The sequence below is a fragment of the Syngnathoides biaculeatus genome, chromosome 12 (genome assembly GCF_019802595.1).
Source record: "Syngnathoides biaculeatus isolate LvHL_M chromosome 12, ASM1980259v1, whole genome shotgun sequence".
Lineage (NCBI taxonomy): Eukaryota > Metazoa > Chordata > Actinopteri > Syngnathiformes > Syngnathidae > Syngnathoides > Syngnathoides biaculeatus.
In genome coordinates, this window is record NC_084651.1 from 6490186 (window position 1) to 6502436 (window position 12251).

Consider the following 12251-nt stretch of genomic DNA (forward strand, 5'->3'; position numbering starts at 1 on the left):
ATACTTTTGTATGAAATCCTAATTAACTCAAAAATTGAAATTTTACTTGGACTTTTTGTAAGAAATCCTACTTTGTGACCCACAAAAGATTCAGTTTTCTACTAATTAGTCTTGGTAAGAGATCAAACTAATCCCCCCCGATACACATACACGCAAATTAGTCTGGGTTAACTAATGGCCTTTTGTGGGATATCCAACTAGCCAGAGTTTAGTTAGTGTTCTACGATTTACCTTTTGTAAGTAATTGTATGAAGGGCGGCACGGTGAATCAGCTGGGAAAACGTTGGCCTCACAGTTCTGCGGACCCGGGTTCAATCCTGGACCCGCCGGTGTGGAGTTTGAATGTTCTCCCCGTGCCTGCGTGGGTTTCCTCCGGGCCCTCGGCTTTCCTCCCACATCCCAAAAACATGCAACATTAATTGGACACGCTAAATTGCCCCTAGGCGTGATTGTGAGTGCGACTGGCTGGCGACCAGTTCAGGTTGTACCCCACCTCCTGCCCATTGACAGCTGGGAAAGGCTCCAGCACTCCCCGCGACCCTCGTCAGGATAAGCGGCTAAGAAAACGGATGGCTGTATGGAGTAACCCAGTAAAATCACACATAGCTCCCCTTGACTTCGCTTGCCTTTACGCGCACACACATGCACAAGCACACACACCACCTCACGGCTCACCTTGCAAAAACATACACACCTTCCAGATACACACATCCCTCCCCCATGTTTGGTCCATCAGACAGTTTTTAAAACGAACCATTGCTGTGCTCAGGGGCATGAAGCTGTGTCCAGGCGCATACGCACACACAGAGGAGCAAAAGACAAACACATTTAATTATTCAGCACTCTTGCTTTTTTTTTTTTTTTTCATTATTTTTATTATTTTGGTTGTGTTGTCTCTATAGCATCCATCCGCCTTGGCGAGCTCGAAGCCAGAAAACCCAGCAGATGAGCGCGCTTGAGGTCCTTGATACAATTTGCATGCGCAGATCACCGGAGGTCAGACGCGGAGGACGCGCCGCTGCTTCCACCCTTCATGTGAGCCTCTTTTCCTTCTTCTTTTTTTTTTCTCTTCCACTTTCGACTCACTCTGGTGTCAAACCCCAAATGCTGAATAAAGTAAGAGTTTATTTATTTTACAGCGGAGCCTCCGCGTTCCACGTAGAAGTGCGCAAAATTGGCGACAAAAGTTAATCTGTCATCATGCGTGATGTCACCATATTTTTTTCAGCTAGCAACTGTTTACTAGGATTGTATTTTATTTATTTGACTTTTTGCCAGCTTTATTATTCCAAAAAAGACAAGAATATGGTGCACCCCCGTTATTCTCCACAGCGAAAATCCACAAGTTATTGAGGCCCCCGTAAAAAGTTCATCAGTGTCAATGGATGCCACATGATGATGGCAAAGTACATGACAAATGAATCTCCTCCGCTCACTTCATGTCATTTGCACCAAAATGCCACAGGATGGCCCCAAACAAATATTTTTACAGCCCAGAATTTGCGAGAAGGAAATCACAAATATGCGCGGGAGCAGAAGTTGGACAGCGCCGCAAATGCTAACGTTAGCCGCTAATCACTTCTAATCAAACGTGGAGTGTTTTACGTTTATAGCATTTTACCGGTTAACTTCTTTTATATGCATGTATACAGTTTTTGTTAAAAACAGTAGCTAACTTCTTTTGACACTTTGTTAAAAAAAAAAGTGGTACACAAGCTCCATTGAGTGGCAAGCGACAGAAGCGCTGCCTGAATAAATACAGTTGAGTTCTATTTAAACTTTAAAGTTCAACACATTTGTCTTTAATCTTTCACAACGGTTCGCCTTTAAACATTTTATTTAGGTCAGACTTTTATGAACGGTTTATATGCAGTGCATTTGAATTGAATAATTATTTAAGCACAGTTGTTTCCGCCCACGTTTTAGTGCATTGTTAATGGTCAAACTGTGCATAATGTTACAGTGGCTTAAAGTAATATTACACACTTTAGAAACAAAACTACCTTCTTGTTGTTAATTTATATGAATGTTGGTTGTGATGGTGGTACTTGGAGTAACAAAGTATTTTTCTTGCTGGTAGCCTACTTTTAGTAAAAAACAAATTTTTCCACTTGTGTAATAGTTTACGTTAAAAAAGAGAGACTCTTGAGATCTCGTTGCTAACTGAAATTGTGATCAAGTGTTTAAAAATGTTTTCAAACATTTATTAGGACATCTCGTGTCTAAAAAGTCCTTTATGGTTTTACCAAATTAAGAATACAGAGGCCAAAGGCGCTCAGAATCAGAGTGACGACTTTTAAATTTGGAAAGACACGCATTAATACATGTAATATTCAGCATCATCTCCGGTGAGTGTTATGCGTCTGACTTACATCTTTTATGTGTTTGTCATACGTTATTAGATGAATATTGTTTTTGTGAGTTGATCTAGGTGTTATTAAGGCTGCTACGCCCTCGCCGAAGGCCCAGGTTCCAAATGCGCGGCACACCGCTGCTAATAATGTTACATCGGTTATATTCTTTGGCTTCTTTTACATACGGTGCAGTTATATGTGCACTAGATGGCAGTATCCCACTTATTATTATTCAACTGCTATTCCCCCCTACCCTCCCCTTGCAAGATGTGATGACACAGTGAAGGCCACCAACTATTTCCTGGTAAAAGTATTATGCAGCTCCTACCCTTGTAATTGCAACTGATTTAACATTCAATGAAATTGAACTAGTTTTTTTGTTGCATGTTGAATTCTGATGCCGTTCTATTAAGCTTTTCTGTAAGTTGAATCCCTTTTTTTTGTCTACAGACTTATTTGGACTTTGCACCTAATGTATTCTGAAAAAGTAAAAAAAAAAAAAAAAAAACAATCAATGAATGACACTGAGGAGAAATATTAGACGCGGATCCTTTGCAGAAAGCGTGTCCTTGTAAAGCGATCACATTGTACATAAGATGGGTTAAATTGCACTCGTAGCACGCCTCGAAACAGGCGGCCTATCCTCTCGGGGTGCTGTTTGTTGGATTGGCGGGTGTGTGGAACAGAGTGCTGCACACTCTCCCTTCTAATAACGCCAGCAGACAATGAGAATCCCGGCTCATAACATAGCCCCCCCCCCCCCATCCTCCCCCGCACCACCATCCCCGTACAGAACACGTATGGGGGGGCTTAGCAGCTAATAAAGTGGCAAGTCGTCAAATCCATGTGAGAGGAGCGCCGCGCCACAGGGACCTTTCATAACACTTGTACGTGCGGGTTCAAGCGCAGTGTAAAGGTTACACGTCGGCGTCGTACGCGCGCTCACCTGATGGCTCGCCGTAAGCCTCGCGCGTTTCCAAGGCCGCCTCTCTCATTTGAACAAGCGCCACTGAATAATTCCGCTCCCAAAGACAGCAAGAGGCAGCAATGAATGTTTCACATGCGATACAAAATTGACTGCGTTCGTGGCGGCTGTGAATTAATCAGCCTTTGTTGGATTTATGGTTAAGACGGAGAGCTTTTCGCTTTCTAATGTTGAATTAGGGCCTGGCCTTTAACCAAAAACAGAGTGTGGGTAATTAGCCCGGATCGGCGGACCCGGGGTCTGCGGCTGGCCTTCGCCGGAGCGCAGACGCTCTCCCGCAGCATTTCCACCCACTTTGTTTGCCGGGCTTTGATCCGCACAATTCCAGTTAAAGTTACACCCATCCCCTCTGCAAGTTGAAACTTTGGCCATTGTCGCCGGGCGGAACCTTATACCCGTGGCGCCTTCTGGCTTTTGTCTCTGCCTTTTAGCCACGGAACTCTCCTAGCGTCACGCACAAAAGGCGACTCACGGCACCATTTTATCGTCTCCGCGATGATAGCCAAACGCTAACGGGGAACAATTGCGATAGCGGGAGCGAACGTGAGCGGCCGGAGCGGCGCTAGTCGGTAGAATCTGGATCGCATGGCTAATTCCGTGGGAAGTTGTACAAAAACTTTGAGCAGAATCTTTGGAATTGACTATGTTGCACAAACACAGCAGACGTGTTGGGCTACAATGATACCAGCCTGAAAACATTCCATATTGTATTTTCATCTCACTAAGAAACACGCCAATTTTGCAGGAAATCCATTAATTAACACAAATTTGTTAAATTTGTACCCCCAATTTAGTCAATTTTCTACTAATTACTTTTGAAAAATATCCTCCTAACCCACAAGTAGGTCACTTTCTACTAGCTTATCTTTTATAAGAAATCCTACCAACCCAAAATTAGCCATCTCCTAATTACTCTTTGTAAGTTACCCAAAAAGTTGACAGATTTCCATTTTTTTTTATGTAAATAACCCCCCAAAAATGTCTCAGGTTTTGTACTAATTACTTTTTAAAAGATATCCTACTTACCCACAAGTACGTTGGTACTTGGTATGTTGGTCTACTATCTTATCTTTTGTAGCAAATCCAACCCAAAATTGGTCATTTATCTACTAATTACTTTTTTGTAAGCAACCCAGAAATTAGTTATGTTTCTACTAATTACTTTTCGGAAGTAACAATCTGATTGCGTCCATTTTCTACAGAAAAAAAAATGGTTGCGCAGATGAGCTTTCTACTAATGACTTTTTAGAAGAAATAACTAATAATATTAATAAAAAAAACCCTCTGAAATTAGCCTCTTTTTATTTACTTGTTGGAAGAAAACATGCAATCAAGTTTCCTATCAAATAGATTTTTGTAAGTAATCATAAAAACACTCAAAAGTCCTAATTGTCAGAAGTCCTATAAAACTAGTTTTGCAAAACAATAAATTCGACATTGTGACCCACAAATTAGTCAGTTTTGTCCAAATGATTTTTTGTAATAAATCGTGCTGACTAAACAGCACATTAGTCTTTGCAGTTTTTCATGGCAAATCCTACTAATTAACCCTCAGATTTACCCCTCGTGTACTATTTATCTTTTGTAGGAAAGTACAAAGTAACCCACAAATTAATTTGTCTTGACACGTAACTTTTTGTCGGCAATTCTGCTACCTTCTTAAAATGACTTTTTTTTTTTTTCACTAGTGCGTCTCATAAAGCCCTCAGTTATAACGTGTTCATATTCATGTTAGCAATGAGCTCTTTCACGCCAGAAGATGACCACAAACACTCGAATGCGTTTTTCGTATCTCGTGTGTTTGCGCGGTCGCCGTCGCCGCCGCCGTTAGAGGAGCATGTCGCCGCTAAACTGAACGGAACGCCTTTGTGGCGTGCTAATCTGGCGCACTTAAAAGCAACAACAACACGCCGGGACCGCGCGTGCGAGGCGGCGCTCCCCCGTATCATCGGCATCGGCGTCGTGCGAGTGAAACATTCATGGCGCACTCAATCGGTTCAATATTTCATTTCTCCACAAAGACTACACGGCGGAACAGATGCTCAAACTTTTCCTCAGGAGAGTCAAAGTCACTTTTGCGCACGCCGCGGAGCAAAAGACCCAAACAAAGTGCAGCGTTTGTGCGGACATATCGAGTGTGTCCAAACCGCGGCCCCGGAGCCGTTTGCAGCCCGCTGTCCATTTATTTGCTACCCGCGGCATATGCTAAAATCAACCATTGAAAAATATTGTCTCCGACAGGGGTTTTTACCCCAAGATCTACTTTTCAAGCAGCCAGCCTCTCGCAAGCTACCAATGGGGGGGATGATGATGATGATGATGCTCCCAGTTCTTGGACCTCTCCTGTTCGGCCTGTCCATGTTACCCTTGGGTCAAATTCTTCGGAACTTTATTTTTTGACTATCACAGCGATCCACATGATACAATTTATTCTTAGCGGTGTGTCTAGATCAGGGATGCCCAGACTTTTTTTTACCTCAAGATCTACTTTTCAAGCAGCTAGCCTCTTGCGAGCTACAGGCGACGTGGGGTGGGGGTGGGAACGTTTGGAGTGATGATGATGATGCTCCCAAACCGTTTTAAGATTATGTTGCCTCCTTTATTTAAAATACAGAATTAGCTTATTGTCCACTGTATTGTCTGTGCTTGGTGGAATTTTAAAATTACACAGTCTCATCCTTTCTACTTTGGCTTCAGACCAGACCTTCCTCACTTGGAAAAGAGAAAATGTCGTCCAGTTTAACCACTTTTTCTTCGATTGTTCACATACTCCGACAGTCATTGCATCTTAAAAAAAAAAAAAAAAACATGATTTTTTTTTTTTTTTAACTTTCTCCATTAATATCGAAAGTAAACGTAAGCAGCACGTCGAGCTCGTTTTTGCTCTACGTGCCACAGACTGTGTTGCTAACTAAAGCAGCGGGGATGGACGCTGTCATTATAAAACACATTGGTGGGCTGCGTACGTACTGTAACATTTGTAATTATGAGTGTACATCTTTAAGAGCGGGGGGGGGGGGGGTTAAGGTAAACTAGGGAGTGTAGAGGGAACATTTGCTGACGTATTTTTTTTGTTTTTGGGAACGCCGTCCCACGATCGACCAAGACTGCCTCGCAGTCGACCGGTCGACGCATTGAGCACCCCTGGTCTACGACGACAGGAAAAAAAAAAAAAAAGTAAATCACTTTTATTCACGACACCTCGATGAATAAACATGATGCTGTTACAGCAGCAAAATTTCGAATAGCGCCACTTTCTGCTGTCTGCCAAGGTTGTCTTAGATTCAGCTTGCTTTTCGCGTGTTACTGTCCATAAATCAAAGGTGAGGGATTTCAAAGCGGCCCTTGCAACCTTCCATTTTTGGAAGAAAAACTTTGCACGCCGCCTCATATACATTGAGCGTATGCGGACACATGAATGTTTACATCCAGGGGCAGCGAAAAGTCAAGCCCTTTAGTGATCCGCCAAGGGTGCCCTTTGCCTCGGTGTCGCGCACGCGGTGAAAACCGGACTCGCCGTGTTTGCGTTAGGATTTCTTCATCTGCCTCTTAAAGCCTGACGGGCGCGCTTGAAGGTGAGGAGAGCTAAGATGATGATCCCCTCTTCCTCCGAGGAGCTTTTCCTCGCGCGCACCCTCACAGATGTCGACATTTGGTTAGGCGCTGTACACCAAGCCCCAGATTATCAAGCCGGTCCTCGCGGAAAGTCTGTCGAGCCAAACTCGCGAGCCCCCCCCACCCCCAACCCCCCCTGTCCGGTCCCACCCCACGTCGACCCCGGTGTTGTGTAACCCGAGCCCCCACCTGAAGGCCTAAAATGAGCGGCGGCGAAGACCTGTCGTGCTATCGATCAACAGGCGGAGCAGATGGCGTGCGCCGCGCTTCCTAATGCTGCTCAAATCCGACAGGAAACGGACGCCTTTTTAGCTCGGGCGTTAAGCTTCTGTACGGTTCTGAATTGAAAAGTCCAAAAAGAATTGCAAGGGCGTCGGCAGTTTACGGCACCACCGAGGCCTTGAGGTTAGGAGGTTTGTCCTGTAAGGAACATATTGTTCTTCGTTTGATTGTTGTTTTATTGTAGTCTTTATTATTTATTCACCCTGATTGTGACATCGCTACAGCGCAAGATTTGAGTGAACAATGGACCGCGGTGTCTCCTGACAAAAGTCGAATAGTCGAAAGTCGACTAAACTGAGGACGCATTCCGCTGACTTTCACGTTTGTCCAGCAAATAGCGCTATGATCGCCCCATTCCGATTTTGCCGACAATTTCACAAATTGCAATTTTATTTTGCGAGGGTGCCCGTCTACTCAAATGATAATGTTCCTCATTATACAATGCTGCCGACATAAAGTGCCCCCCCCAGCGAACTATTCACAACATAAATTTAAAGGATCATGCCCAAATGGGAAAAATCTGTCATTCATTTATGCCTCATGCAAACGCCTTAAATAATTGCCTGTAGTCGCCACAAGATGGCAGCAAAGCACCACAGTGGCACCTTAAATTGCAGAATTAGTTGTTTCATGCTCGTAACTCAAATCACTCCCATCGCCAGTCATCTGTGTCAATCAAAATGAATTGATACACCAATTATTTTTTCATAGTGTTTTAATAATAAATAGGACTGTATTGTGTTGGGCGGCACAGTGGATCAGCTGGTAAAGGGTTGGCCTCACAGTTCTGAGACCCCGGGTTCAATCCCGGATCCGCCTGTGTGGAGTTAGCATGTTCTCCCCGTGCCTGCGTGGGTTTTCTCCGGCCGCTTCGGTTTCCTCCCACATCCCAAAAACATGCGACATCAATCGGACACTCTAAATTGCCCCTAGGTGTGATCGTGAATGCGGTTGTTTGTCTCCATGTGCCCTGCGATTGGCTGGCAACCAGTTCAGGGTGTACCCCGCCTCCTACCCGTGACAGCTGGGATAGGCTCCAGCACTCCCCGCGACCCTCGTGAGGATGAGCGTCAAAGATAGTGGATGGATGTATTGTGTTATACTTTATAAAAAAATGTGTCAGACTTCCTGAAGCTAAGTCAAATCCTGCACGCAACACAAAGCTAAATTCATAAATCAACCGAGTCGGGGCTCTTGTGAATCAAGGTAACACTTTTATTTTAAAATTACCGGACTAAATAACTTCTACACACCAGATGGCACCAAAGCAATACTTTTACCCTAGACAGGGGTCTGGCCGCCAGTGCACAAAAGCATTGAACAGCAGAGGGTTGGTGTCCTGAAATAAATGCAAAGAGGCAATTTAGCAGGGAATCATTGCCACGTTTTGAGGTTGCGGACTGCGACTGTTGCGTCAGCGGGGCTTCTTGTGAGAGTACGACGCCGTACAGATTTCGTCTCGCGTTGCCGTCGTAAACGGGGAACTCCGTCGTACAAGGAGGACAGGAAGCGAGCGGGGGCGGACGTGCTCGGGGAAGAAGATGTTGACGCGCGTCACTCTCGCTGTCTTTCCCAGAGTGCGAGAACATCCTCCGCGCTCTCCTGCGGCCGCCCCTCCCCGGAATGGCGCTCCCCTTCCCACTGGAAAGTAGGCCAAGTGAGCATCAGGGCGTTGCTTTTTCTTTCTTTCTTTCTTTTTTTTTTTTTTTTTTTTTTTGGAGATGATCAGTTCCTCAGTGTGTGTTTGTGTGCTCGCTCAGGACAAGCTATTCATGTGGAGTGTAGAACAAAGAGCAGCATTATACAATTTGCTGGGAAAAACAAGGCCTTTTGAAACAAAGACAACAAAAATGAAGCTTTCCAATTCATTGACTTCCTCCCCCCCCCCACCTCTTTGGAAAAAAAAAAAGGTCCCTTGCCACTAACACGACTGCAGGATCATTGTGTGCTGCTGGATTATTTTTAGCGGGCACTTCTTTTTTCGCCGTGTAGCTTTCACCTTGACTCCCGCTCTCGTGACATCACAATTAACGTTTCTGTTAATAGCCACGCAGCTCGCCGTTTGGCGCGGATGCCGACGGAGGAGTGCAAGAAGTCGCGCTGGGGCGGGGGGTGTAAAAATCAGAAGGAGGTGGCTTCATTAGCGCCACATTGATGTTAATGATGTATCGTGATGAAATGATGTACGTGAAGAAGCGACGATAAGTGGAGGCCTGATTTTAATTCAAATCGCATTAGAATATTGTCAGAGTGTACAAAAGAAGTCACTTACAGTATTTACTGTTAATAATTAGTTGAACGTGACCAGGATGTGACCAGTCATAAGCCTTTTTTTGTTTTTAACTGAGCAGCTTGGACACATTTGTTATCATAATTGCCTGACCCATTTTTTTTTAACTTATTATTACAACATCAAAAACAAAAACGTGTATAGTATAGTGATCTGCAAAGGTTGTATTGAGACACCTGGAGTCTTTTTGTTCATTTTTTCTTCTTCCTGAAAACACAAATATGACTCATAGGCAACTTTAAAGCTACCAATACTCATACTTTATAACCCTTTGCCGTCGCCAGTACCTTTGCAGTTAATCATTCGATTCTCACCGAGCGAACGTCAATCTATACAAGGTGCGTCGGAAAAATGTGTCAGGACTGCTGTCCCCAAAGACACATTTTCAAATGTAAACCATTAAGTTTCCCCCCCCCTGTAAGTAACCCGCCTGGATCCCGACGCGCTTTCCGTGGCTTTTCTGCTCCGTCTTCGTGCGCTTCTGGAAAAATCTTCACCATCTCTGTCGTCGTGGCCGTCTTGTTGTCGTCCGGGTCTTCAAAACGCGTCTGCTGGAATTCAGATAGGGGGAAGATAATCACGTCTGGGGATGTTCTTCCCGGCCAGGATCTGCGGCGAGCTGGGGGGGGGGGGTGTTGTGAGAGGGTGGGTTGTCACGGCGATCACCTCTTCTCGCGCACTGAACGAAGCAACCGTCGCGGGGTGTCTTTTTGGGCGCGCCGGCCGATCGTCTGGTCCACATCGAAGGGAAAACAGTCTTGGAACTTTTCTGACACACACACACCTCATATTCTAACCTGTATACATGACTCGGACATTTTTTTTGTTTGTTTTTTTAAATCGAGGAGGTGGGCAAATTTTTTCCTATCCTAACTGAATGAAAACAATTAGATGCAAGTACCCAAACATATGTTTGTGATTATATATTGTAAGCATTCGTGGGTTGAATGTTTTGGACTTTTCTCAACATTTTTTTTTCCGAGGTTTTATTTGTTTTTTGAACTTTACTGCTGCGTGGGCTGCTTGTGGCCCATGGGCCGTAGGTTGCCCACCCCCGTTTTAGGACACTTTGTTGCACTCTGTTTACAGCCGCTTTTGACGTTTGGTGTGTTTTGTCGCTTATGATTACATACCGTAGACACGTGACCGCAGCCCCGCCCCGGTGGCGAGATTTCAAACGTGACCTTTTGGGAGTTTTCATCGAGGCTTCAAGTTAATATGTTTCCATTTATGGCTGAATAATCACTATTTATTACTTCTCCCTCTTTGACACCACTCAAAAAACACGTCGAACTTTTATTTAAATCAGTCCGGATGGTTCCACAACGCGGTGATGGACACCACCAAGATTGGATTGAAGGGGGGGGGGGAGAGGAGGGAGGGGTCTGCATGAGCGTGATGGCACCCTGGGTATTTTTTTTTTTTTTTTTTTTTTTGGTCATGTGTATTTCGGTGGAAATTTCCAGGGGATATTTTAGATGTTAATAGCCCTGAAGTGGTCTCGGTTTCTTATTTAATTTCTCTCGCCTTCTTTTAAAATGTAATTCGCCCACAGACTACGCCGCGAGGCTCGAAAGCGCGCGCGGGTATAAAAAAAAAAAAAAGTCATCATTTCCACATCAGAATGGAAATGCAAATGGCGCGCGCGCACACGCACACGTACGGATGCCCTTGTCACAACTCACCAGTGGACACAATAGAAGTTGGTCACTGAATGTGACGTCACAACACTCCACATACGACAATAATAATAATTCTGATTTTATATTATTCCCCACGCGTGTCTCCCTGGCCTCGCTACACACAATTAGGCTTTTTCATTAAATTTCATATGGCCACAACGTCTTTCAAACCGAGTAATAATAATAATTGTGAAGAAATAAAAATACATATTAGCCTTTATTTTAGGAGGTCTTTTTTTTTTTCCTCGCTAAAAATCCACGTCGAGATTTTGGCTCCTCGTGGAAGTGGGAGGGAAAAAAAATGTTGCCAAAGAGGGGCGCTGTCCGTCTATCGGCTCGACGAAAATCGATCCCATCACTCCTCATGCCTATAATATGTTTTTATCGTGCTAAAAAAATGCCCAAAAATATTCCACAATTTGTCACTTTTATGTCTCACCCTAATTTGTTCCGTGCGCGTGGACGGGGGGAATCCTTTCATTTTAATTGTGAGCTAAATGTGAAACGCTTTTATTTTAATGAACCCCAAAATGTTTTATCAACGCGAGAAAATTATTGTAATAAAACGTGATTGTGGTGAAAGAAAAATAAAACATCAACACGCGAACGTCATATTTAAAATGCGCATTTTAGAATAAAAATATGTTTTGGAGGTAGGGGGGGGAGGCAACATTTGGAATCAATGAAAAGATTAGAGTGAAATCTGTTTTGAGGGAAAGAAGACATTGGCAAATCATCTTCGACACTCAATGAAAATGTTATATTTAATACAAGAAAGATGGCAAAATGCTCGTTAAAAAGGCAAATCAAATGTTACAATATCAATCGTGGTGGGGAAAAAAAATGAATTACAAATTCATGCAAAGATCGCATTAAAATATGCCAAGGATTACAAATCCAAATATTAACATGTATTTTGAAAAAAAAAATGCTTTAGGTGGCATAAACAATTACAAGTTCATTTGAGTGAAATGTGTTTTAGTGACAGGATGAGCATTAAAAATGAATGCAAATCTTTGCCTGAAACTATTTTGGGGCGAAAT

General features: G+C 43.8%; 1 protein-coding gene across 6 annotated transcripts in view; it reads left to right on the forward strand.

The window, feature by feature from the left end:
* ebf3b (EBF transcription factor 3b) overlaps nucleotides 1-12251 on the forward strand; it is a 118415-nt gene that overhangs the window by 7112 nt on the left and 99052 nt on the right. For all 6 annotated transcript variants that reach the window (XM_061836982.1, XM_061836985.1, XM_061836983.1 and 3 more), the window contains exon 5: nucleotides 903-1035. The gene's annotated coding sequence lies outside the window, so the exon portion shown is untranslated. The remainder of the gene's footprint in view (nucleotides 1-902; nucleotides 1036-12251) is intronic.